Source organism: Acipenser ruthenus, chromosome 10, assembly GCF_902713425.1.
Source record: "Acipenser ruthenus chromosome 10, fAciRut3.2 maternal haplotype, whole genome shotgun sequence".
In the NCBI taxonomy this organism is placed as follows: Eukaryota; Metazoa; Chordata; class Actinopteri; order Acipenseriformes; family Acipenseridae; genus Acipenser; species Acipenser ruthenus.
The window spans coordinates 43,065,981-43,093,542 of record NC_081198.1 but is presented as its reverse complement, the minus strand read 5'-3'; the positions used below and the strand labels follow the sequence as shown (position 1 = coordinate 43,093,542).

At 38.1% G+C, this 27,562-nt stretch overlaps 1 protein-coding gene across 4 annotated transcripts in view; it reads left to right on the top strand.

Annotated features, from left to right (window-relative positions):
- Positions 1-7,696: 7,696 nt before the first annotated feature.
- Positions 7,697-27,562, top strand: part of LOC117402560 (protein TANC1-like) — a 115,343-nt gene continuing 95,477 nt past the window's right edge. For all 4 annotated transcript variants that reach the window (XM_034003859.3, XM_059032327.1, XM_034003850.3 and 1 more), the window contains exon 1: positions 7,697-7,833. The gene's annotated coding sequence lies outside the window, so the exon portion shown is untranslated. The remainder of the gene's footprint in view (positions 7,834-27,562) is intronic.

The window sequence follows — 27,562 nt, the reverse complement described above, 5'->3', positions numbered from 1 at the left end:
AATACATTAAAACCTCACCTTTGGAGTCTCCTGACTTATTGTGACAGCAGGAAAATGTATTTTCTGAAAGTTTGCCACTTTGCATGTTTTGAGGCAATGTCTGGTAGCCAGCTTTTTTTTTTTTTTTTTTTGTTGGGGCATAGTGTATCTCAGTATTATCCACCAGAGGGAGCCTTTGGACTACAAATCATGATAAAGACATGGCATCTGTGACCAAACATTGCAGAGGGAAACAAATATGAATGTCTTGTCTTTGGGAATGCCAGAAGACCAAGCCTAGACCAGAAGGCACATGAATAAGGAGGTTGTATGTGCAAAGCAGCATTAAACCCATATTTCATTGTGTTTGTGGGGGAGCTTGGATTGTGGCTATCCTATACCTGCACATTAGTGTGGTGGGGTGTGGGTGTTTTTGTGTTTGTTTCCCCCCCCCCCCCCCACAGGTTTGAGGCACAGTGCCCAGCGCCCCTTCAAGTTTCCTAAAGAATGGATTTATTCTTTATTTTATTTTAATTATGTTATTGAAGTGCTTTAGCAGACCTCTTGTAGTTTCTTAGTGAAGTCCTGCCAACACTAAAGCTTTCCTAATGCATTCCTTTCTCCAGCTCTTTGTGCTTTACTCTTTTGTAAGAAGTCAGTTACATGTATAGGCAACTTTTTATTGAAGCCTTTCAGCCACTAGCAATCTTGTTCTGCGGAAATAGCTGCACACAGGTGCAATTGTTTTGTGAGGCTCCAAGTGTTGGTGCAACAATGTCGTTGGTCGAGGGTTTTTTTTGTTTTTAAAAATACCTCTTATTTCAATAACAAATTTCAGCCAGCAAAACCCATAAACTTCATCTATAGAGGCAGCTGTGGCTGCTCTCACATATGTTAAAAGTACAGCACACAAGGTTAAGTTATTTTGTGGTGCATGCCCTTTTATATTAAATATACTGCTTCATGTTTGTTTTCTCATGGAAACTATTTATATGATTATCATAATATTGGGGGGGGGGAGGGGATGTATACTGTGTGTGCTTGGTTAATAAAAGCTACATATTTAATACTACATAAGCTGCTGCTTACCTGAGGCAAGGTCACTTACAGGATAAAAATACCATGTAGTTACAGCTTGTGTGTGTAACATTTACCAAATAAAATACACACTGATTCTCTTGTTACACACTAAATGCTAATAGGCTGGAGTAATGATGAAATAATACAAAATTATTGATGAACATTTTAGTTACTTGTAGTTATTTCCCGGTTGCATTACGCAATGTCGTAAAATGATCTACAATAAATTTAGAGCCTGCATTTGAGCAGCGCTATAACTTTTGGTTCCTTTATTAAACAGTATAACTATGTGATTTTGTCTGTAACTTTTCAATATGACATTGCAGTGTCATCAAGTTTATTTCCTGACCAGGACAGCTTGTATCCTTGTGCCATGTTATGGTATACACATTTCAGGATAATCCACTATGGTCCTTCCTTTGCATTGGTTTTGCATTCATGCATGTTCTGTTAACAAGAACAATACTCCGGTCTCAAGAGATAAGAATTCAAAAACAGGAATATGTTTTGCTTCGGTATAAAATTTCAGTAGGTAAACATCAACATCTTCACTGTCACATGTGACACAGAACTGGGCTCCCAGTTGGGTTCACCAGCACATTAACTGTTCTTTGTGCAAAGTTAACAGGTGATGGTTTCTTTGACTAACAGTTTCAAGCCATAACTGCTATCAGGGGTTTGTTTTCTGAATCTAGAAGAACCTGCTTAGCAACATCAATGTCTTTCAGCAGCCATCCCAGTCTCCCAGAATTTCACTTGCGGGACAAGCCTGGGAGACACTTGAGAGCACTGCAGGTGAAGTGCAAGCCATTCCTCTTCCCCAGATCCATGTCCTTTTATAACACAGCCTAATTCTAGAGCTGTGTTAAAAAAAAAAAAATGTAGTACAAACTTGTGAACTCTACAGTAGCTGTCCAGCAAGTAGATAGTTGTTAAAATGCACTCAGCAGCATCGCTAGAGGCAAAATAGGAAAGTAACAGCAAGCAATACAGGAAGTGTTTTGGGGAAAGAGAGGTTTTCATGGAGCAGACCCTAGAGAAATATATTGCATTGATGCTTGATATATTGGAAGCTATAACGACTACAAATGGAGAAATTGTTGATTAACTAACTTTACAGATCCTTCTAGAATATATCAATAACTTAAAGATAGGAAATGTCAAGGCCAAGTGATGATTAGATTTACTTGGGACCTGATGTATTCAATGGGGGGGAAAACCCCAGTCAAGTATCGCTCAACTAACTACAAGCTGATGTGATCCATGCTCTGAGGATCTCTGAGAAACGGATTGCTGTTTGGTCATATTCACAAGTCTGCTTTTTGAAGACAGTTCTTATTTTTCAAAATATCCTACACTACACTTCCATATACTGGAATGTAAGCATATATTTGAATTTAATATCTGTTTATATTAATGCATTGCTTTAATATATAGAAATTATGTTTTAGTCATAAGAGAGTGATATGTATTGAATGTTCTAAAATTTAGCGGTGGGCGTTTTTACCTTTATGCATGTATAGCCTAAGGGCTAAGCATATAATTAACCATATCTGTATTACTGTATTGAAGTATTAACGCTGTTAAACCTGTAAAGGCACCAGATCTCCTGGACTGCTTATTACTTGGGATTTACGGTGGTCTGTGCAACCAACCAATCTAATTTTTAACATAAGCATTTAATAAACTGAAAAGAGCACTACTACGGCTCTGATTCATTAAAACTTCAAATTAAATGAGTCTGTGTGTTTTTCTTGAATATTAAAAAGTTGTCTGGACATATAGCCCGCCCAGTGCACGAACAAAACCACTACAGGAGTTTAAAACATCTCTGTCCTCCTTGAAAGTCTCCCCTGAGTTTAAGAGCTCAGAGCAGATATATAAATAAAAAGTGTATGTTGCGAGAAATTCTGACAACAGCAAAGAGTAATAAAGCATAGAAAATAATTGTAAATCCCAAAGAGTTATGGAAAAGCATGATAAACTATGGTAACCTCGATCAGAATAGAAATCTGAACCAATATGGCTGTCTGGAAAAGATACCAGATGTTGCTCCAAAATGGCAGAATGAATTTCTTTCAAATTGTATTGTACAATCATGTGCCTTTTGGTTTTATTTATATATTATTTCAGTGTGGGGAAAAAGAAAATGATTACATCATAACCCAGTCTGTTTTTAAAACCCTAAAACATTTTATCAGGCTGAAACAATACCTAACATTGGATCAAATGTATTTTATGTACATAAATTAGATAAAGCAGGCTGTCAAAAAATGCTAATTAACAAATGATCTGTCTGTGTTCTAAACAAGTCCTTACTCATCAGGGTTTACTGGAAGCCTCAAAAGAACTTATTTTGGAAACAGGCCAACTGTGTTTTGCAGTGAATATGATAAATGGTCTATAATCTTTTAGAAGACAGGCATGTACTGTAATGAATAATATTTCACTAAGAACTTCGTCATGTTTTTTGGTATAACGAATGACAGTAGTGGTGGCGGTGAAGAATAATATGAGGAATCATGGATACATGCGATCCAATGAGAATGCATGTGGTGGGACTGTTGACTGCACAAGCTGGAGCATATCACACAATGTTTTTCCAAAAGATCAGGTTTTTATTTTGTTTGAGATTATGCAGCCACTACAGATCTTTTGTTTTCTTTATTAACGGTTAAGACATCTAATGTTAATACCAAATAAAGATAAAAAGCTTTGAATACATCAGACAAATCCTGGAGTACTTAAACCCTTTACTATATGGTATTGTGCAAAATCTTATTCACCTCTCAAATATTCAAGCTATCTGTAGTGTTAAGGACAAGATACAAAAAAAAGATGATCATTTCAACTCTTGCATGATCCTCCAAGCTCTTGTGGTAGTAAGTAGATTTAGGTTGCTGGTTTGCAAGTCACCTACATATGAATTAGAGATCGAACGCTGTGCTTTAATCTGAATAATGCAGGGACACGTTCCAAAGATATATGGGCATTTACTAGGATTATTTTCAGCTCCTAAACAAGCCCCCAGTTGCCCTATTAATGTAAGCAAAATCAATATCCTACAAGAAGTTATTTTTGGCTGACTCAGCATATGTCACTATGTGCAATAGGCAAGCTTGAGAGTGCTGTCTTATGAGCACTAAAACCAACCATACTTATTTAAAAAAAAAAAGATATATATACATTTTGGAAAGCTTTTGCATGCCCTGGAATTCACAAAAATACTAAGATGTACGCTATGAGGTTAAGTTCTAGACAAGTAAACACAAAATAATGTTTAAAGCCGATGTTATGTTCAAATAAAGAACGAAGATGTTGAAATGCAACAAGCTACGAATTTCTGAATTTCATAGGAAACAAACCTAAGCAGAGGAACAGGGATGTGGAGGAAGGCCACAACAGTTTATTTTCAATTGATGTCTGATCAGAACATATCACAGGTGCAAAAAACAGCTAAGAAAGTCCCTGTATGCCATTGAGGGCAATTTAAAGTATAAGGATTTTAAGTACATTAGTTATAATACACAGTCAGTTAATCGGTAATCGTGCCAATTAATGGCAAATATAGTTTTTACTTTATGTACATAAATCAGGTAAAGCAGACACTTTGCAACAAAATAATCTGTCTTTATAAATTACTAAAACATTATGCCAAAGGTTGTCTAGGTGATGAGCCCTAAATGAATGGCTTTGCTTTCATGTACTGTGTGATACTAATCAATACCACTGCAACGGTACAATAAAGATAAAAAACATATTTAGATAAAAGAATGTTTTGCTTCAAATTCCCTGTTATAAATGAGTCATAATACTGAATAGTCTCCCATTAGTCGGAGACAAGGAGACATTGAATTTCTCTTTAATCCAAAGTGCAATTTGTGTGATTTGTGTTACATGTAGGCATTAACTACAGTTTGAATATAACAGGAACAGTTTTATTTTCCCCTTCTCTATGAAGAACACCCTTCTGAAACATTCACAATCATTTCTCACATGTAGCAGCCAGAGCCATGCACTTAAGCTATCTAGTAAATAATAGGACAAGCTATCAGATAGAAACATTAGAAACCCTTTTGGGTAAATGCCCAGTAGGTTTCTTGCTAACTTGCTGTTTACACTGATATAGAACATTACCAGTACAACTGTAGTTAATTACTTTCTGACAGCAGAAAGTAGAACTAAATCACAGTGAGTACTGTCTGTGTTGTCTTAAACATCCGGGCACAGGCAGGAACTGTTGGTGCAACCTGTGGTTGTCAGATACATCCATTCTCTGTACCAGGTCTAACTCCATTAACTAATTGTGCTTTTTTCTATTTTCTGCCACATAAATGCTGTTTGTTGACTTTTGTCGTCTGGGGAACATTCCACTTTTTTTGTTTTTGCCTTCATGTTGCCACTCTTGCCATTCCAAAGTAATTTTTACAATTGCTGGGGCTGGAGGCTCCTGTTGGCTGTTATTATACTGTCTGGCAACTGAGGAGACAAAGGGCTCTGGAGAAAATACATGGGAATGTGAAAGGAAGTGAGACAAACTGTTTCCATAGAACGATTACCAGGGTGATTAAAATGGGATGGTCTGCCTCCTAGATGTCAGTGTAGAGGTAACAGGGTCCAAAGCCCAGACCTACTACTGTACCTCGGGCAACTAGCAGTTGTGAAGGTGGCTTTAAAACACATGTTTACATGGGATACAAATATACAGTACAAGAAAAACAGTATGAAGTTACCCTGTGGAATTCTTACTTCTTGTCATTTGCCTCTGTCTACAGGAATCAGCTTAGCTTATATTACTACTTTTGTTTAAAAAGCTGAACTACAGGTTATCACCTCGCTCTGGTTCCATAAACAGTATGATAAGCTATCCCAGTGCTGTACATTTACTTCTGTAATTGATTTACCAAGTCAATGCCCATTTGGTCTCTCATGTCTACAGTAGATGTAACACAATACAGTGATTCCATAATTATAACCGGCCTGCACTTTCATTCCCTATAGAAACAATCCTGTTGTCAGTTTTCATTCGGCTATGTGATTGGCCATCTATAGTAGGTTACAGTATCTTACTTTCAGGCACTTCACCTGGAGAGTGAAATTGTCCCCACCCCTTCAACACCATCTTTCATCTCATAAACCAACCAGCAGTTTCCCCTACTGACTGACATGCTTTGGAGCCAGTAACATGCTTTGACCCTGAAGACACTGCTGACATGAACTTACCTAGGAAGTGAAACAATAACAGAATAACAACTGTGTTTATAATGAAAAGAGATGTATGCTTAAGATGACCATATGGCTCCGTGTTCAGAGGGACAGTTTGGGATAGTTCAGGCTTTTCAAATCACAACCCAATGCATTCTGGTATGTATAGTCCTGCTTCTCTAAAGGAAAGAATGGTACCTGAGACAGGTAAAATGTACCAGAATGCATTGGGTTGTGAGTTGAAAAGCCTGAACTGTCCCAAAATGTCCTGCTGAACATGGAGCCATATGGTCACATAAATGTATGCTATATAATGTATTTCTTTTTCAACAGCACATGTGAGACTCTTGCATCTAATTGTTCACATAACATTTATGAAACAATTTCATTGACAATAACCACTTCTAGAATGGTCCAGCTCAACCAAATATGAATTCCTAAAATGGTTGACCATTCTACAACTGTTCAAGTCTACTGCACAATTCTAGAATGGATTGGATGTACCTGAGCCCAGGGCAATAACCAGAGCTGACATTCTACTGAGGTCAAACTTAGGTTTCAAGCTATAGCTGGCAGTATTTATATGACTGCTTGGTATTGACTATTCAACCTCCAAAACTACGTTACATGGCAAACCAACAGAGAAAATGAAGGAGTCGTTTGGACTTTACCAGAATTTTTACATGAACATCAGCATTTATGATGCAAAAAAAAGAGGACACGACCTCAGTGTCCTCATAGCTAGTTACGACCATGCCTGAGCCTGGAATAAATGAAACCATTCTAGAATAAGATAGTTTTCACGTGGAGAATGACAAAGCTAATTTACAGTATAATGGGGTTGGGGTAGCCACTCACACCAAACATCGGTAAGTACTGGTATTTGATTTGGGGGCTTCTTGGTGATATACAATGCTTTGTTTTCTTTTGCAGGGTTATTGAATTTCCTGCTCACAAAGCCTTCTGTTGAACCTGTGATGTTTTACATTGCTTCTCTCTGTTTAGTAGCAACAACATCTGAGCCACACACTAAAAACTCTGTTTTCATTCACTTTACCCCAATGTGTTTATTTACAGACAGTTTGAAGCCATACCATTGCAGTGCCAACCTAAACTGCAGCACTTGTTTGTGTCAGCTGAGAAGTTAAAGCAGATGCAAACAAAAAACCTCTGGAAGTTTTGAACACTTTCTTGTGAAAACAGCTTATTTTAAAATAAACGTTTAGTGAAAACAACCAGTGCTCTGTGCTGTCCAGTAACCAGTCAGTTTGCTTCCAGCGTTCTATCAGGCTTATTTTATGACATGACAAAGTATTAATAAAAACTACAAACAGGAAAGATGATCTTAGCTACACAGCAAACTAGTAACAAAACTCAAAGCGATTAAGCGGCCAGGACTTTATTGCTAGGTTACGTAAAACGTGTACATTTGTGCACACCCATTTCCAATGACCTCATGGTGCTCGTTTGCGAGGGAGGAGCTCAACAATCTGGGAGCCTTCTGTGGATTCATGTGGGAGATAAACCGTAGAGAAACTTTTCAAGTGGGCAATTCATGAGTTTAAACAGGTAATGTTAAAGTATTCATTATTAAGAAAACAAAACGCTGTTTTTAATTAATGCGAGGTCATATATATTACAGACAAGGGTTTGCAATGATTGCTGGTTGTTTTTTAAAGATGGAAATGTAAGGAATCGGTCTGAGTGAAACGGGTCGGAAGCTTAGCTGGTCTGTTCAGGAATGTGTTGAAACATGTCATGACGCAGGAAAGGACAAACTGTGTTTAAGCAATATAACCTGCTTAAAAAGCAGTCTTAAAACATAAATGTGTATTATTTAGCAGGTTAATTGCATGGTCTGAATGAAAAACGAATCGTGTTCTCTTAGCTCAGTTTTGCAATAACGAAATAACTTTTTTTGTGCATATTGTTTTTAATGCACATATTGAGACAATTGCTAGCGTATTACTTCACAAATTATGCGGCGGATGGGACTTCAGGAGATTGCACTCCTTCAGTTGAGTGTTTTCAATAGTAAGTTAATTCATCTCCATGGTTTGTGAAGTTACCTGGAACTAGTGCGCAGCGGCGGGCAATTAGACTACTGACTGTACTGTCCTACTACAGTACAGCTTGAAATCTGTCAAACTAGACGAGCACCGTCCAGTTTTTCACTACGTGCAATATTTTTAGTGCGTAATGCTTTAGTTCATACGTGCATCAGATGTATTGTGTTATATTTTTATTTTCTTCGATTTTGTACACCGCTTTGATATACTTTTTGTACGAAAGGCGCAATATAAATAAACTTTTTTTTTTGTTGAAATAAATGAGCTAAAATACGGATGATTAGATAGTGGAAGTTTCTGCGGTACTGTAGTTAATAAAGTAAGGACGCCAAGACTTGATCGATCTGCGGACATCAGTGTGCACAGTCGGTAGGGACGAGGTGAAACATTCGTTTTTACATTGGTTAGCGATAATTGCACATTTTTTCCAGAGTTTGCGACCTGTTATTTAAAAAAGCGATTTCTTGTAAGTCTTTGATGGAACGATGGAAGAAACCGGTTTAGCGCCTGTGGCAGTAGTCTAATCCATGTTTGAAGTCTCAGGAGAAAATACCAGTTCTCTGAAGTGGCTTTAAATCAAGTTCATGGAAACTTTTAATTAACTTTGGTATAGAAAAAAGTGCAGGCACTATCTGCTGAATAGAGAAAAATGTTGCCATTGCTAAGGAATTCGAGTGACGTGTTCTGTCATTAAGTTTTTGAGTGGCGCTGTGGATAAGGAGTGACTTTTCGATTAGATGGGAGAAGCTGGAACTTGTTGGTTACACAGGAAACGCCCTGTAAAAACAAAACAAAAAAAAAAAAATGTTTTATGTGTCAGTTTATTGTGTTAGTGTGAACTGAATTATTTTATAGCATGAGGCAGACAACTTTACTTAGTAAAGTTTTCAAAGTCACCAGAGCCCAATTGTTTTGTCAAGGTGTGTGCAGTATTGTCTGTAGTTTTATTTTGGGCACTTAAAAAAAATAAAATCCAATATATTTATTGTATTATATTTTTTTAATACCTCAACTAGCTATTAATGTCTATGTGTGATCTATCTATCTAGCTATCTATCTATCTATCTATCTATCTAGATAGATAGATAGATATCGCATACAGACATTAATAGCTAGTTGAGGCACCTTTAGCACTAATAACCTCTTAAATATTTTAGGATATTTGTCAATGAGCTTTTGGCATGATTCTTTAGTGATTTTTGACCATTCTTCAATGCAAAATTGTTCCAGTTCATTTAAATTCCAAGGACTTCTCTTGTGCACAGCCTTCTTCAACTCATACCAAAGATTCTCAATCGGATTTAGATCGGGACTTTGATTAGGCTATTCCAGAACCTTGATTTTATTCTTCTTTAACCATTCTGAAGTAGATTTTGATGTGTGCTTTGGATCATTTTTGTGTTGGAACGTCCAGTTGCACTTTAAACCAAGGTTTGTAGCGGAGGGTTTTAGATGATCAGCCAATATATTTTGGTATACTATGGATCTATTTTACCATGTATTGGAACTAAATTCCCTGTGCCATTAGAGGAAAAACAGCCCCCATAGAAGGATATTACCACCTCCATGCTTGACAGTAGGTATGGTGTTCTTTTTGTACACCTCGCCAGACATTCTCCAAACGTAACGACTATCAGCGTGACCAAATAGCTCGATTTTTGGAGGTATGACACAGGCCCGGTTTTTGGGATGGAACCGCATAACAGTCTCGCGTTTTGATTGGTCCATGTCTGTCACATGAATACGTCGTCACACGAGTGGAAAAGCGTGCTGGCATTTTTAACATTGTGATCAGCTAGAGAGAGTGTTCTGCTTTTCACAACCTTACCATTAAAATATAATGTGGTATTACACTGTACTGATATTACAAACTATGAGGAATTACTTTATATAAATTATCATGTTATGCACGAATGTAAGAATTGGCTTTCTGTGGTGGTGTACTTTTTTCTTTCAAGTAGCATATATCTATAATCGTTTTTGCGATATATTTTAATATAAAACATATACGCTATTGCAGTTTTGTTACAGGATACATTAGTTTATCTCTAATGTAATCACAGTTTTACATATAGACTGCCCCTGTTTTCATTTACGTCGCAAATTCTGGGCCGCTTTACTTTTCAGATAACATCCAAAATTCTGGGCCGCTTTGGTTTTTAGATAACGTCCCAAATTCTGGCCCGCTTTGATAACATCCCAATTTCTTGGCTGCTCTGGTTTTCAGATAACGTTCCGAAATCTGCATTTTCGAATTCAGGCCAGTTTTTGAGATATTCTGCTTAGCTGACAGCCGAGTTTCTAAGTCATGCATGCACAGTTTACCATAAACTGGACCATTAATTCATTTAAGAGTACATGAATCAAAGTTAATGTATTTTTTACTCTCCTCAGAAAACATTTAGGAACATGGTATACCAAAAAAAAAAAAAAAGGTAATCTCATTTGCTTATGTAATGTCCATCAATATATAGTGAGGCATAGGGGTTTATCAGAACTTCTGGGTTTAAGAGACCAGTGCCCTTCAACAACTTCAAATAAATCCTATTGTATTGTATTAGTCAGCATTTCCCTTATCTATTCCTGATCATTTATACTGTAGGTCAGGGGTTTTCAACCTTTTTTTGAAACTGTACCCCTTCTATCTGGAGGTTTCAGCTCGAGTACCCCTTTACATTTTTCGCTCGACTGAACGGTACCTCAGTTACAATAAAATGGAGAATAATCTGATGACCCCCCCCCCCTGTTTATTTAATAAATCTGGGTGACAAACTGCTGGTTTAGGACAGAACAACAAACAGTAAGCTTAATTCTTAAAACTTTTAACTACAAGTATTTGGATGCACAGAATTAAAAAGACAAGTATTGGGTTAGGAGCACACCTATTTTTTTGTAACTTTGACGGCCTTTTGTAAAAGTTTGAAGGCCTTTTGATACCCAGCATACACTGCAATACCCAGCAAAGTTATACACTGATATTCTGATAGCACAGCAATTCAAATGAAGTTTGTAATTGGTTGTGTTCCTCAAATACACAATAAAAAGTGATATTTACAGGGTATACAGTTATACAGCGAACAGTGGTTTCGGACATCTAAGAACAGGTACTGCGAGCATCTGGATTTATACTCAGAGGTACTCTGTAGCCTCCTGGGACATTCACAGCTTGTTTGACACCCTCTTGTAGTTGCCCGTTTCTGCATATAAAGCAAAATGCTGTTTGTCAATCTCTTGTTTTTCTTATAAATCAGTCTTTGCAAGAATCATTCCAAAAACACTTGAATCAGTTAGGCACTACAGGCCTTTAAATTGCAGTACCAATTTGCAAGTTGCTAAGTGGTTGCGTTCCTCAAATTTGCACTGCAAAGTGATATCTTAAAGAATAGGGTATATAGTGCTTTTTTTCGCCTCCCCTTGCTGTTGGTGCAAAACTGTGCTCCGATACACTCAGGCTGATACTGTGATCACAAAACACTTGGAATGGACTTAAATTGGAGCTTCTGTACTCTTTTTTAGATGCACAACAATCTTAGCTAAAGAAAATGGGTTCCTTCGAGTTCGTAAGACCCACGACCGCCATTAGCTGAGCCTTACCCCGATGGTATTTTTATAATGGGATTTGCCATAGGGAAGGGGGTGGTCTCTTATCGTACCCGTATCTCCACGACCCCTGGGCCAACAAACTCAGAAGGACATTCTTTGCGTGCACAAGAGTCTTAGCTAAAGAACGACATCAGCCACGGGTTCAAACGACACCCCACCGCCAGATGGTGGGCGTTGCCCCAAAGGGGTTTTATAATGGGATTTCCCATAGACATTTTTCAGGGTGCTGTATCTCGGGTTCCGGGGGTCCCCAAGACTTGAAAATCGGTATGGAGGTCCACCTCGGGGCCCCTGTCGATCCCTCCAAGTGACGTGTCCCCAGCTAGAAAGGACACCAGTTTAGACTTTTTTTGCCAACCTGGAGCTCAAAAGCTATTGGAAATGCAACCTTGACATGCCATCATGCTGAAAATGTGAAAATTTGTTGAAAATGTAGCATTTGAAAACGGGTGGCTCCCTGTGAAAGAGGGCCCCCAGACATGACCCTAGGAAGTTCAACCCGGTTTCTAGGCCTCGGGGTCATGGAGATATGACCCCGAAAAGGGTAGTTTTTGGACATTTTTGACAGGGCGTATCTCTGGTTCTGTGGGGGTTAGGAACTTAATTTTTTTTTGCGTTGGGGCCCCATAGGGCCCCACACAAGGAGTCACCATTTTCATGGTTCAAATGCCAGGACGGCTTGGCAAAGTGAATTTTTTCGTCATGACATGAGTTTTTGGGTGAACCACCACACCTTTTTAGGGGGTGGTTTGGGGTGCTCCCCTGAGTCTATATCACTTTGAATGGTGGTTCTACGTGCTCGGGTTCGAGAGATATGCCTGAAAATGTGTTTTATAACACTGCCATAGACATGAATGGGGATGAATACCCGAAAATATATTTTGCAAAGAATTGCTACGGTGGGTGTATGCGTGCAGGGGTTGCATGGTGGTGTGTGCGTGCAGGGGTTGCATGGTGGTGTGTGCGTGCAGGGGTTGCATGGTGGGTGTATGCGTGCAGGGGTTGCATGGTGGTGTGTGCGTGCCAGGGTTGCATGGTGGTACACGTGTGTGGAGGGGAATTGGAGTTCGGGTTTTGCGCACAAGAGGGGCGGGGAAAAGACTGGGAAGGGTAGGGTAAAAGAAAAATTACTACAATCATTTATTTTCACTTTCGACTCCCAGTCTCCTTTCCCTCACTTTATGATTTTATTTTGTGATTATTTAATTATCGTCAAAATAAACGGCCTTCATCTACTCACAGTTGCAGTCTCATTTCTGTCCAAAAAGAACCTGAAACACTACAATATATTGATGGACGTTACATAAGAAAACGAGATGTCCTTTTTTCGGAATACCATGTTCCTTCCCAAAAATGTGTTTTAATATTAGCCTTTAATAAAGGAAAACGACTGCTTAAATTAATTTTCATGTATCTATTTCAGTGCAATGTAGTTTCTTCATGTAATAAGAAATACGTTTTTTAACATTTACATTTTTGTTTTTTTCATTAAAAAAAAAAAAAGATTTCTGGGGAGAGTAAAAAATACATGAACTTTGATTAATGTACTAAGGGTTACTCTCAAATGAATTCACGATCCAGTTTATGGTAAACTGTGCATGCATGCCTTAGAAACTCGGCTGTCAGCTGATTCCCCAAAACTGGGCTGAATTCGGAAATGCAAAGCGGCCCAGAATTTGGGATGTTATCTAAAAACCAAGGCTGCCCAGAATTTGGGACGTTATCTAAAAACCAAAGCAGCCCAGAATTTGGGACATTATCTGAAAAGTAAAGCGGCCCAGAATTTGAGACGTAAATGAAAACAGGGGCAGTCTATATGTAAAACTGTGATTACATTAGAGATAAACTAATGTATCCTGTAACAAAACTGCAATAGCGTATATGTTTTATATTAAAATATATCGCAAAAACGATTACAGATATATGCTACTTGAAAGAAAAAAGTACACCACCACAGAAAGCCAATTCTTACATTCGTGCATAACATGATAATTTATATAAAGTAATTCCTCATAGTTTGTAATATCAGTACAGTGTAATACCACATTATATTTTAATGGTAAGGTTGTGGAAAGCAGAACACTCTCTCTGTATCTGATCACAATGTTAAAAATGCCAGCACGCTTTTCCACTCGTGTGACGACGTATTCATGTGACAGACATGGACCAATCAAAACGCGAGACTGTTATGCGGTTCCATCCCAAAAACCGGGCCTGTGTCATACCTCGATTTTTGTTTCATCACTCCACAAAACATTGACCACAAAACATTCAAATGCTGTTTTGCAAACTTTAAGCGGTTGTCCTTGTGACGTTTTCCTAATAGTGGCTTTTTCCTTAGCCTGCAACCATTGACCTTCCCCATGCAATACTCAGCCTATGGTTGAAATGGAAACCCCAGTCCCAGTTGCAGCCAGTTCACTTTGAATATAGTTGGCAGTCAATCTCAGATTGTTATTAACCTTCCTCACAATTCTTCTACTTGTCCTTGGTGAAAGAACCTTCTTTCTTCCAGAACGAGGGAGCGTTGTGACAGTACCATGAGTCTTGTACTTCTTGATAATAGAAACAATAGTTGAAGGGATACTCAAATGCTTGTACATCTTCTTGTATCCTTCTCCAGCTTTATAACAATAAATAACTTTCTGCCTAAGGTCTTCAGATAGCTCTTTACTTTTTCCCATATTGACTAATTGGTAATGACAGCAGTCATCCTATGCCTAACCCTTTTATACTCTCTAAGAATGTTCACCTACAATCCATCATTTTCTAGACTTCTAGAATTAGGTTCTGCATTATCATATTTAAATTTCTAGCACCTTGTAGACAATATTATCATAGTATCAAAGGGTATGCATACTTTTGAATTAGCAATTTTGGAGTTTTGCCAAAAAGAATTGCTGAAATAAATAATTATCTATTTCTTCTTCCATTGGGGTATGTAAACTTTTGACTACAACTGTGTATCTATCTGTCTATCTATCTGTCTATCTGTCTATCTATCTATCCATCTATCCATCTATCTTATCTATCTACCTATCTAAATAATTCTACAGCACTCACTCACATGTAATTTTACATTACCTTCAATGGAAATTCCACTCAATTTAGTCAACATTTCGCTTAAATTTGTGCCATTTTACCACAGAATAATTTCTAAAACTAATTCACCCTTGTCTGTAGTTTTTGTCAACTTAATGGTTATGCACCGGATCCATTGCAACACATATGTTCCTCAAAAAAGATCTTAGTTCCCCTTTTGGGGGGAAAAAAACAGAGTGTCTGGATTAAGTCCAATATTTTTGGTCTGGCTCTGCTTTGATGCTTTCTGACTGCTGGAAGAGTGGGTGGTAATTTCAGTTGATGTGTATCACATTTATTTTGTCTGTTTTCAGTTAGGCTATTTTATTTAATGGCTTGCAGTTTTATAAACAAATCACAAATGTTCTAAAAGTCCCTTTACACTGTAAAAGAGCAACAGAGTAACAATTCAAGGCTCTGTGAATTGGTTTAAGGGATAATGTTTTTTTGTTTTTTTTCAGCACTAAGTCACAACGACATGATTCAACCCCAAGTGGGTGGGTTTTCAAAAGTCACTTGGATGTAGTGGCTTTGGTTGAGAATCCAGTTCTAATGGTCTCATCCCAGTTGCTAGGACAGGTGTGTGCATCACAACACCACCATCACAGGTGACACTCCTGCTGGCTGTCGGTCTGGAGAGGTCAAGGAGTGGTTGGGCATTAAGACTAGACTGACGCTGTCACTACCTTGGAGGGTGGTCTTGGCAGGGCAGGTTTTGAGGTACATGCAGTGCTGGGGAGGTGTGTTAAAGATGACACTGTGTATGTTTTCTTCAGCGCTGTCAGCACAGTTCACATTTCAAACAATAAGATTGTTCACTACAGGAATGTAACAGTAATTTTAATTGAAACAGATGAACGCTGTACAACTCGATTCATTTCTATGCAAAATGATTTTTAAAGGCTTTAAAAACCAGTAGTAAAACTCTTAAATAGTTTTGCTTATATTTTATATATTTTTCTAAAAGCAGTAAAAGCGCAGAACTTTTCCCAGTAAATCTGTGTAATAATTGTTGTTTGGCATCGCATTAAACCTCATTATGTTGCCTTTTACAGCCTTGTCCCAGTAAATCTGTGTAAAGATTGTTGTTTGCACATCGCATTAAACCTCATTATGTTGCCTTGTACAGCCACATGGCTGCATCAATGGTTTGGATGCCCTGTCGCCCCAGCTTGTGTGATAATAAGAGCCACCACAATGGTAGCAGCAGTCTGATTAGCCACGGACCCTCATTAAAAAGCAAAATCTATTGAAATCTTAATGATGTTCATGTAGACGACTGCTGCGTTGACCCCTTTTAACATTTCTGTTTGATGTTGTTAATGTATGTTTTCTTGCCACCTCATTACGATTCTCCTACACATTAATCACTGTGGTGGTAGTTAATCTTCTAAAGGTTTTGTTCCTAGAGATAATTTAATGCCATTCCCTACCTGGTATGAACGTTGGTTCCATTTGAACTGCTCCCCTTATCATTGTGCAGTTGACACTTCATTTCAAATGTATTTAAAAAAAATAATAAAATAATTCTGTGAATGTACTGTACAACACTAAAGAGCAGCCTTTCTGTGTTCAGATATATTTTGAACCAAAGGCAGTTTGTTTAGGAATAAAACAAAATGCTTTACTGTTAGTGTAAAAGTTCATTTGGGCGAGGTGCAGGAAGGACAGTTCCACTACTTGTTGACTTTTGTTTCTAACAAGTTTTTTTTTGTTTTTTTTTAAACTGTATTAAACTAGCTACTGCATGTTAAATGCAACCCCTCAGACTGAAGGATTTTTTTCATCCAACCGGTTACTGGTTATCCCCTGGGCAATGACTGTTTTCATTCTGGTTGCTGTTAGGCCTTTAAAGTTGTCCTTGGTTGCTATGCAATAGGATTTCCCACAGTTTGCAAAGAGATGACGTTTTAAGTGCTATTTACATCAGTGTCGTGAGTTCTCTGAAAGACAGCTCTGTGCCCTCGATTCTGCAGTGTCTCTTTCTTTGTATGTTTGTGTACTTCAGGCTTAATTCTTATAACCAGTAAGCAGTCAAGACTGTTGTCATAATACAGTATTTTGGAGCTTAATTGGCCAAACATGTTTTGTGAAATGTATTGTTATTTAATATTGTTGTTGTTGTTATAGATTTTTACAAAATATTTTCTCTGTTATGGCAGCACCTATATGAAGTTTCAGAAAAATGTTGAAATAATAATTTAAAAAAAAAAAAAAAAAAAAAGAAAAACAAAAACTATTGAGGTTTTAATGTGAGCTTAATAAGTAAAGAAATGAAAATCCAAGGCTAACAATATTGCACATTAGGGCTGTCAATTAAGCCTCAAAATAGTAATCAATTAGGCACACAAAATCGAATTGTTCGAATAAATATCATACATTTCGCTCCATTCCTCTCTCCCCAACGTGATTATTTTAATATCAGTGCAGTTAAGTAAAAGCTTGTGCACAACAATTGAACGCGAGGGAAAAAAAAAAAAACAAACATTCGCAACAAGCCTAAAGCAAGTTTAACATACTAGAGGGGCGTTACTAAAATATTTATTTCAAACAGATTACAGTACTTTGGAATGTAATCTGTATAAACTAGACACGAGTTTATGAAAAACATCTTTTTTTTTATTCAGAGACAGCTGCTGCATCACGTATTGTATCTTGTTAAAACTGTACCACCTAACCTTCACTATCTGTGAAACACACAATGCGGAAATCCCTGCCTAAAACATCATCATAATAATAATAATACAAATAAATTGATTTACTTACCACAACATGCAGACTCGCTATAGGTCAAGCTGATCGTTACTCCAGAATTGTGTTTAACATCACTGATCATTTATTTATTTATTTATTTATTCATTTATTCAGCGTTATTGACCAGTGCCAGCTTGTTATGAATTATTGCTTAAGTAGCTCACACCTGGCTCCAGTGGGGAGCAGAGGGGAACTGTCTTGCCCATACACACAAGCACACACCTGGGTTCATCCTGAGGTGGTTCGCTGACGATTCGGGTCAGTCTGGGTACGACTCAGGTACGTGGGATTGGTCCCCGGGTAGGCGCGCCAGTGTGAAAGGGGCTCTACGCACATGTAGTTTAGAGAGAAGCCTCAGGGTCAGCAGAGCTGCAATGTGAAAAATGGAGGCATGATAGTAAAACATTTTTGTGTCTTAGTGTTATCCACTTTAAAGAAGTGAAGAAGAAAGCAATGTTGATTAAATAACAGCATTTCTTATATCTTGTGATGACTGGCAAATTTTGCAGTCAGAATTCTCATCACTCGTTGTTAATGGTGGGTTGTGCTTTACTCTGTCTGCTTTACCAGTGTAAATCTGAAATATAAGGAAACTTAATGTTATAAGTTAAGTTTAAAAGCTACTGTAAGAAGCTACCCCTCCCATACTTCACAGTACATCTTACCAAGCGAGCAGATTCCAGTTTTACCAGTTTTGCCAAAAGCTGAAGAGAATGGCTGAAAAGATATTACCAAGTTTACCTTGCAGGCTGTTTTTATACTGTATACCGCTTCCAGAAATTACACAACTGGAAGAGATTGTTATCACAGGAGCAAGTTCATACTGTATACTGTATAATGAGGGCAGCAGTGTGGAGTAGTGGTTAGGGCTGTGGACTCTTGACCGGAGGGTCGTGGGTTCAATCCCCAGTGGGGGGCACTGTTGTTGTACCCTTGAGCAAGGTACTTTACCTAGATTGCTCCAGTAAAAACCCAACTGTATAAATGGGTAATTGTATGTAAAAATAATGTGATATCTGTATAATGTGAAATAATGTGGTATCTTGTAACAATTGTAAGTCGCCCTGGATAAGGGCGTCTGCTAAGAAATAAATAATAATAATAATAATAATGTGGGTACGATATGCTTTTTCTGTAGCTCAATTGGTCAAATAAATGTATTAGGCGTAAAAGTCACTTTAACCTACCTGCAGGCTGCTGACAAGCGGTTTCGTTGTGCCCTGTTTATTGAGAAGTTCATGTGGATGTATCCTCAGGCTAGCTGGAGTGAGTTAAATGGGGATACAGGTACTTTTTGAGAAAAGATGTCACTATGCATATTTACCAAACCTATTTTGACATTTGTAGACCTTGGCCTACAGGCTATGGTTTTGTTTCTTTCCTTCCCTTGGATTTGTAAGACTATTTTGCTTGTTCTGTGTTAGGCTATTACACAGCTTGATAAATCTCAAACTTGGCTGGGAAACACAGGGGAATTTTTTAGGGGTTTTCTGTGACAGCCTTGGCTCTTTGCCAAAACTTTAATTACAGCCTACATTTTCTACTTTATTACTTTTCAATGCAGGGTAATACATTTAGAAATTTGATTCGCTTTGCAAAACAGAGTAAGCACACATTAATTAGCATGTTGGCATTTATTCGTAGCATATTGGGGTTTGAAATTGAATTCTGTTTGTTTGTCTGAGTTAAAGAGCTAGTCTCATAATTAAACGTTTGTTGTGTTCTACATGCTTCTTTTTTAATTAAGAGCAACTTCATTAGAAGGAAATGCTGCCACCTTGACAGTGGAGAACGACAATGGGGTTTGCTATTTACTATGACTTACTTTGTTTTCTTTGCATCACGTAATAAACGTGCAGATTATTTATTAAGTGATCTAGATATTTAACAAGTTTTGTTTAATTGATAGATACATAAAGGTTTCTTGAAACACATACATAGGCTAATCAAATATACTACAGTCAGTGTCTGGGAGTGCAAATGCAACGGCAGTTCCATTGCTGTTTACAGGAAATGTGGGACAGCATACACAGCAGCAAACAGTGCAGTGCGGCAGGTCGCTGTGGTGCAGTGCGGCAGGTCGCTGTGGTGCAGTGCGGCAGGTTGCTCTGGTGCAGTGCGGCTGGTCGCTGCTGCCAGCACACTTTAAAGTGTTTAAAATTCCATTAGTGCCCTATTTTATAATACAATTAAGAATATGTACACTGTAACAATATGCATACAGTATACCTCAATGACTAAAAATGCACACAGGAAGTGCAATGCAACTATAAATATCTAGCAAATATTTATATCAAAGATTTATCCATGTTGGTGATTATGCTATCAGAAAAAGTAGAGATCATGTTTTTAAAGCCATTTCTGTTTTGATGATTTCTCACTTCCTGTACTATACAGTAGGGCCATATTCACAAAACTTGAAATACCGTTTTAATGGATTTTCGTTTAAGGCTTATTAGGGGGTCACAAGAAGTGGTACTAGTGGATTGTCTGTTGCCTTGACAACTGAAAAAAATTTAATGTATCTCAAAAAGGAACTGACATATACATAGATAAGGGCATTGCCTAGAAGGAGAAGAAAAGTTGAAGCTTGCTCTTTTCCTTTGTAGGTCATCATATTGTATACTGTAACAAATGGGCCTGATGCAGGGCACCTTCAGAAGTGGGCTGTAATTGATTGAACGGCTGGCAGCAATCATGAAAACAACTCTACAGTACTTCCGTTCCCTTATGCATTTCAGTTGTTATAACCTTTAAAATGTGTATTCATATTCTGTTCTCCCTGGAATGATTGTAGAGTATTTTTGTTATTAGGCTTAACAGTATTGTGACATGCCTTGTTGATCCTGCAGTCGAAGTTGAAAGAGTTCCCTCTATAGCCAGAAATCACATTAAACAGACCTTTGAGAGTAATTCATGCCACACTCCTCAAAGTGCAGTACTACTTTACAGCATGACTTGTCAGTTGCAAATACATGGTGATTTAAAGCCACAACTACATGTAAGAAAGGTTCTTTGTTCCAATCTGTGCTGGAGATTGACTGTGAAACTGCTCAGATATTTGTAATTGATAAAATGCATGTACTGTAACAATATGTTCATGGTTCTTGTGAGTTTCTGTTGCTGTCCATTTCTTTCCTCTGTTCCCTACTGTTCTCAGATTGTCCTGTTATTGTTTACTAACTGTTAATGAAACACAATTGACCGCCCAGCTATTTACAACAGACATATACAACTGTTTGTTTAATAAGGGGTCTTGACAAGGTTCACCATAGAGTGGCTTCAAGCTTTTTATTCTAGAGTAATGTGCAGTTTGCACTTTGCATACAGTAAGTCAAGTTATTTTAAATGTGCTGTACAGTATAGACTGCTTTTATATCTCACCCCTTTGGTTGTAGTGTTTCAAGCAGTTATTAACAAACTTGAATACATTTGCACTTTCTTCTCTTCACTGTGTTTGTCTCTCTCCCTGGCTTTCAGCAGATAGGAGTGTGGACTAGAGGCCCTATTAGGGGAGCCTGTTTTCTCATGAAAGATACAAAAATAAAATGGAAATTATGTGACTAACTATATTTGTCTCGAATCAGTGTTCACCTGTTCCACAAATGAAAAGTGCAGATGGGGAAGTTGCTTATAAAGTGTCCTGTTGTTTTTACTGCAGCCAGTTAGCATTTGTTTTAACTTTGATCTTTTAAAGTATGGAGTGTTATAAGGGTCAAAATTAAATCTTTCATTGTTAAATTAATTTGTCAGTTCTTAAATTAATTTCAAAATCAATTAATTAATTGCATAAGTCATTTACTGTTTGACAATTGATCTTTCAATTTCATTTGGCAATTGATCTTACAATTTCATTTGGCAAACAGACGTCTTTAAAGGTTGTCAATCACTTGAGGGGGCGGGTTTTGTCCCCATTAAGTGACCAATCAATCGTGCGAGGGCGGGTTCAATCAACTGTGCTGTAATTGTGAAGCAAGACTTGCTGTGGGGACGATTGGCCAATAGCGTGCATTGTGTCCAATCATTTTTGCATTCTGAATCGGTACTCGAGGAAACCAGGGGTGCGTTCAGTAGGCTAGGCAGACCGCTAACACACGTCAGTGTTGCCAGATTGGGCAGGTTCACGCCCAAGTGGGCTTGTATTTTTTGTATTGTGCGTAAAAAAATGGCTTTGGGCAGGTGCCTATTTTTTGGTCTAGTTTTGGGCATTTGTGCGGGTATTACATTTGGATATATTTTGAATAGTTTTAAAACCTATGATATTTAAGCAAAATACTAAGCTATATGGTAAACAACCCTTAGTGTTTATATCACTGTTGCTAAACATTGTAACAATAACATGCATCAATATCTGTCATATGATGTTGTGACAGGATGGCTGGGTGGTGACGTCAGGTCAGAAGCAGGAAGGAAACACACCAGTACTGCAGATCAAAGTAAATGACGCAGCGCGCCGTTTTATTTTTAAATAACAAAAATAAATCAAAGGTTTAAACAAAACAAAACACTTGCTCACAGAGCCAAAAATAAAACAGGTAAACAAAAACAAGTCACGAACACAAAGTATAAATAAACCATACAGGTCAGGCTGGGCTGTAGCCTTCACTGTTCCTGTATCTTTTTTTAGTTTCGTTTTTCTCTCCTTGCTCTCTCCACTCTCGCTCCTCATACACCCACCCGGAATTGAGAGTGCTGCAGGTTTATATGCTGGTGACCATCTCCCGATTTAGCAACAAATGAATCACTTAATTAATTCGGGAGATGGCCACCTTCTGCACGAGGTTTTTAATTATTCCTGGCAGAGGATGAGTACCCACTCTCGCCTCTGCCAGAACACATTTTAAAATACAAACAAATAACAAACACACTCGCCGTCATTTACACAACGATATACAAAAATCATATAGCAAAAAGACATGGCTTTCGCCGTCATTTTAATACAATAACGAAATCATAATACAAAACAAATACAAAATAACGGGCGGAGGGGGAAACACCCTTCTAAAAATAAACAAACCCTGTACAGGGCTGCTCGCCCTGTTACAGATGTACATTCCATTATCACTTTGGGCTACAAACGGAGCACTTTCTAAAAGGCACAGTCTGGTGACATGCGTTATTACAAATGATTGATTAAAGAAAAGGAATGATTGATTGATTCATATCAGTGTTATTCTGCAATTAAAATAAAAGGCTAAAATTGAGTGCCCTCCGCGTCACATTATAAGATACACAAACAGTACTATTGAATAACAGTTTGTACAGGAAGCATTAATTGGTACACTTTCAAATTCGAAGGAAGTTCCACAGACTCACCAGTGACATCAATCAATAATAAACAAACGTAGGCCTACCATTTTGCTTTACACATTACAAATACGTCTGTGTAGTGGTCTCGGAATTTCTAGAGAACGGGTCAGGGGTATTGTGGATAATGCCCAATCACTTTATATTTTATTACACCCATATTATTTAAATATTTGTAAAGATTACTTGTAGCTTCCTATTGACATGCTTACAAAACTAATCTATAATCTATTTGTTTAGTTTGTGCTTGAGAACTTCACTGCAAGGTTCAGAAACCACATTGAGAAAATTACAGAAACATTGAACAACTGCATGTCTGCATTAGTTACTGTCCTTTGTATTTGTCTGTCTTACTCTATCTCTGTCCCACTAGGCATGAATCTCTGTTTTACTGCATTTTTTTAGCCCTTTGTCCATCTTTTGTAGTAATTCAATAGCTGTAGCAGTAGCTGTCTTTGATAGTCTGTGTAATTCTGGAATCTCACAAAACAAAGCATATTAGTCAATGTCATCGACAAAAAAGTGGTAATTTGTTGGAAGTATACAGTAGTAAGTTCATGTCTTGATGTTATAATGAGATTCAGAAATAGGCTTCTAGGATACAATACAGCTCAGAAACATAATTGACAGTATCTTTAACTTAATACTACTCAATGTACAGTATGTTTTCAAAATATGATAAAGTATGTTCTAAAATCTTTGATGTTGTGTTATGGGTATCATATTTTTCATGCTTCTATTTCAAAACGGTTAAATACAGTACACACCTATTGTGAGGGCACACCTGGATCCCAACAATGCAAGCATTCCAAAGGCAGGAATGTATGGTTTTGATAATTGCTCACATGTGCTTCATATTTTACCATCAAAGTGGGGTTTGTTTAATATGATGCCAAGGCCTATAGTGGGTCAGCTGAAGCAACTAAGTCATCAAACAAAAGCCAGGCTCCCAGGTAAAGGTCTTACTGCAGCACAGCTTTTGCCAAATGCAGAAACATGATGAATTCTGTTACAGTACCTGTTTGTGAATAAATATGCTTAGGATCTGCCAATTTGCTTTTAGCATTTTTAAAGTAGTCGTGATGAGTTCTCAATCCCTGAAGAGAAATGAATGAAAAGCAAAGTAAGAATGGAAAAGAAATACAGTTTCCATGACTGGAATTCAAGGTCGAAATATTTGGCATTTGATACAAAAAGCTATTTAGGGACACTTTCCAGAAATGTGATTGTGTGATGTATACTGTGTCTGCAGAAATGTCATAAACTGTTTGTAGCTTTCAGACTGTTGGATGTGTAATTTAATATTAGCAGTATCAGAGAGTTATAACATTAAAGGGTGAACCCTTGATTGTTGATTGTCATTAGGGGGGTGTAACAGGGCGAGCAGCCCTGTACATTGTTTTGTTTATTTTTAGAACGGAGTCCCCTCCGCCCATGTGCAGTGTATTTTGTATTTGTTTTGTTTTATGATTTGTTTTATTATATTTAAATGTATGACGGATTATTTGGATTATTTTTTAATTAAAACGGCGCAAGCCTTTTTGAACTGCAGTACCTGGTGTCAGTTGTCCTTCCTGCTTCTGCCGTGACGTCACCGCTCGTCATTCCTGTCACGGGGGGGAAAAAAGACTAATACTGGAAGCTCTGTGTTTACAGGCCATAAGACAGGAAACACAGTGACATTCCAGTGGAGATCATGGAGATCCACAGTCTGCTAATAAATAAGTAATAACACCGTGTAACACTTAGCTGCCACTTCAGCCAGCTCTTCTTCCTTCTTTCTTTTAATTCGCTGCTGGTTTGGCATTGCTCACTGTCGGAAAAACCACACAACTGCATTGACCCTGCCAGACAACAACTCTGTGGCTGAAATCCCTGGAACTTCAGCACGGTCATACTTGGCTAATACCGCCCCTCCCTCTGTTAGCCCTTTATTAACCAATGATACGTTGTTCTCGTGGCTTAGTGCTGGGAGGTGTATAGTAAAAAGAATGGCAACAATAATACATCATAGTAATGAGTCATTTTCTCACATGACGAAATTAGACGAGACAGAATTGAATTGTGACAGAACGGGCCAGCTGACGTTGAGCACGTTTGTGAATGGGTTGTAGATCAGATTTGCTGGTGACGGACACCAGCGGCAATGACGGCAGGCATGGAGGCAACTTCTGCCGCAAGTTTTTTAAATTTGGAGAGGCATTGTGGCAAAACGGGTTGGGCAGCATGGCAATATATATATATATATATATATATATGTATATATATATATATATATATATATATATATATATATATATATAATGTATATATATATATATATATATGTATATATATATATATATATATATATATATATTATAATGTATCTGCAGAGTTAAAACATAGTTAACAGCAATGATAAATCACCCATATCTACTTTGCTCTGATGCTCATAGAGACGAGGTTGGTCGCACACTCAAAAATCTCTTCTTCTTTTAGACTTGACTGCTAATAATTGTTAGGTCTGAAGATCTGACTTTTAAACTGCTGTGCTTTAGTAATGATTTCTAGACATAACAGATTGATTTATAGACATAACAGATTGAAATACATTTTGTTTATCTGCCTGACCACCAGACTAGTAGTTTTGATGGCTGATTCTAAGACACTGTGTCTAGAGCTATAGTCCTTGGCAAAAACTGGTTTTAACATCCACTCGGAGAACCAGAACTTCAAATCCTTTGTGATTAGACTCTAGTTATTTCAAGCCTCAATAAATTGATTTTAAATTTACTGAGCCCGTTTTCTATGGCATCATGTAATTTGTCTGTAAATTCAATTCTGTGGTTTACCATTATGTGGTGGACACTAAACCATCTGCTGCAAAATGAAAGCAGACTTGTTGGAGTCTATTGCAGGCCTTCCGTAATATGCACGTCTTGTCTACTGAAATCTTATCTTTCCTCTGCCCATCTGCTGTGTTCTGCAAGTAAGAAAATGAAATGTAATTGCAGCTCATGTACTGGATGATCTTACTACAGATAATACACCACATATCTTTTAGGGTTTAGTAAACTGCATTTGATTGCCTGGAGCAACAGGGAATCTGGGTGTTGGGGTGGGGTGTGTTCTTTATACAGTATAGAGTCGTTTTTAGAGGTGCATATTTAAAAAAAAAAAAAATGTTTTCAATGTTTAAAGTTAAAGCATACAAATCAAATGCCCTGCTATGACTTGGATTCCAGAATAATAGACAGTTGAATCCAGTGGCCATTCGTCTTTCAATGTCTCTGAATTGTTGTACTACCAGATAGCCTTGCCCAGTGTGTATTGTGAAGTTGTCTGTGTTTTTTTTACCTCCCTTGATCCCCACCCTCAAAGTTTTCTATTTCCAGCCTTTTCACCTCTGTGCATGTGCTCTTTATTCCTTCCTTGTGATTCCATCTAATTTGTAGCAAGTTTCCAGATTAAAGTAGTTTGCAGCAGAAGTGGCACATGCTCTTAGAGTCAAGTGAAGTCAAAGGCATCACACTGTGATTAATAGCTATTTTACTGTAGCAGATGTTTTAAGATTAAAAATGTGGTGGAGGGGGCTCCCAAGTGGCGCATCCGGTAAAGGAGCTCTGCGTGGAGTTCAGGATGCGCTCTATAGTCTGGACGTCGCCGGTTCGAGTCCAGGCTATTCCTCAGCCGACCGTGGATGGGAGCTCCCAGGGGGTGGCGCACAATTGGCCGAGCGTCGCCCGGGGGGAGGGAGGGTTAGGTCGGCCAGGGTGTCCCCGGCTCACCGCGCACGAGTGACCCCTGTAGACTGGCCAGGCGCCTGCGGGCTTGCCTGTAAGCTGCCCAAAGCTGCGTTGTCCACCGACGCTGTAGCTCTGAGGTGGCTGCATGGTGAGTCCGCAGTGTGAAAAAAAGCGGTCGGCTGACGGCACACGCTTCGGAGGACAGTGTTCGTCTTCGCCACTCCTGAGTCAGCGCAGGGTTGGTAGTGGTGAGCTGAGCCTAAAAATAATTGGCCATTCCAAATTGGGAGAAAATAATAAAAAAATAATTGGCAACGACTAAATTTCAAAACAATGTGGTGGAGTGCAATTAAGATACTTTTTTTTTTTTTAAATTTAGTAGTCGCCAGTTAGTTTTTTGTTGTGTTCTCCACAATTTAGTAGTGTCCAATTATTCTTTTTAGCTTAGCTCCCAGGCCTTGAATGTTTCTGAATCTTCCACTACAAGGCTTGGAAATCTGAAAGGATGCTCTGAACTTTAAAATATACCTGAAGAAGAGGAGCAAAAATAAACCTTGCCAGAGAGAAGAGGGGCAGGCAGGGGCAGGCAGGACTGTGCTGGAGTTGTGTCGGTGCCAGTTCAAATTCAAGACTGGGGCAATGGCAACATTCCTCAGCACTAATGAGATAAACCATCATTATGAAAGGTGTTTTAATTCTGACTCCTTTCAACACTAGTATAATTAGAGTGGTATTATTGTGCATTTAGACAATCAA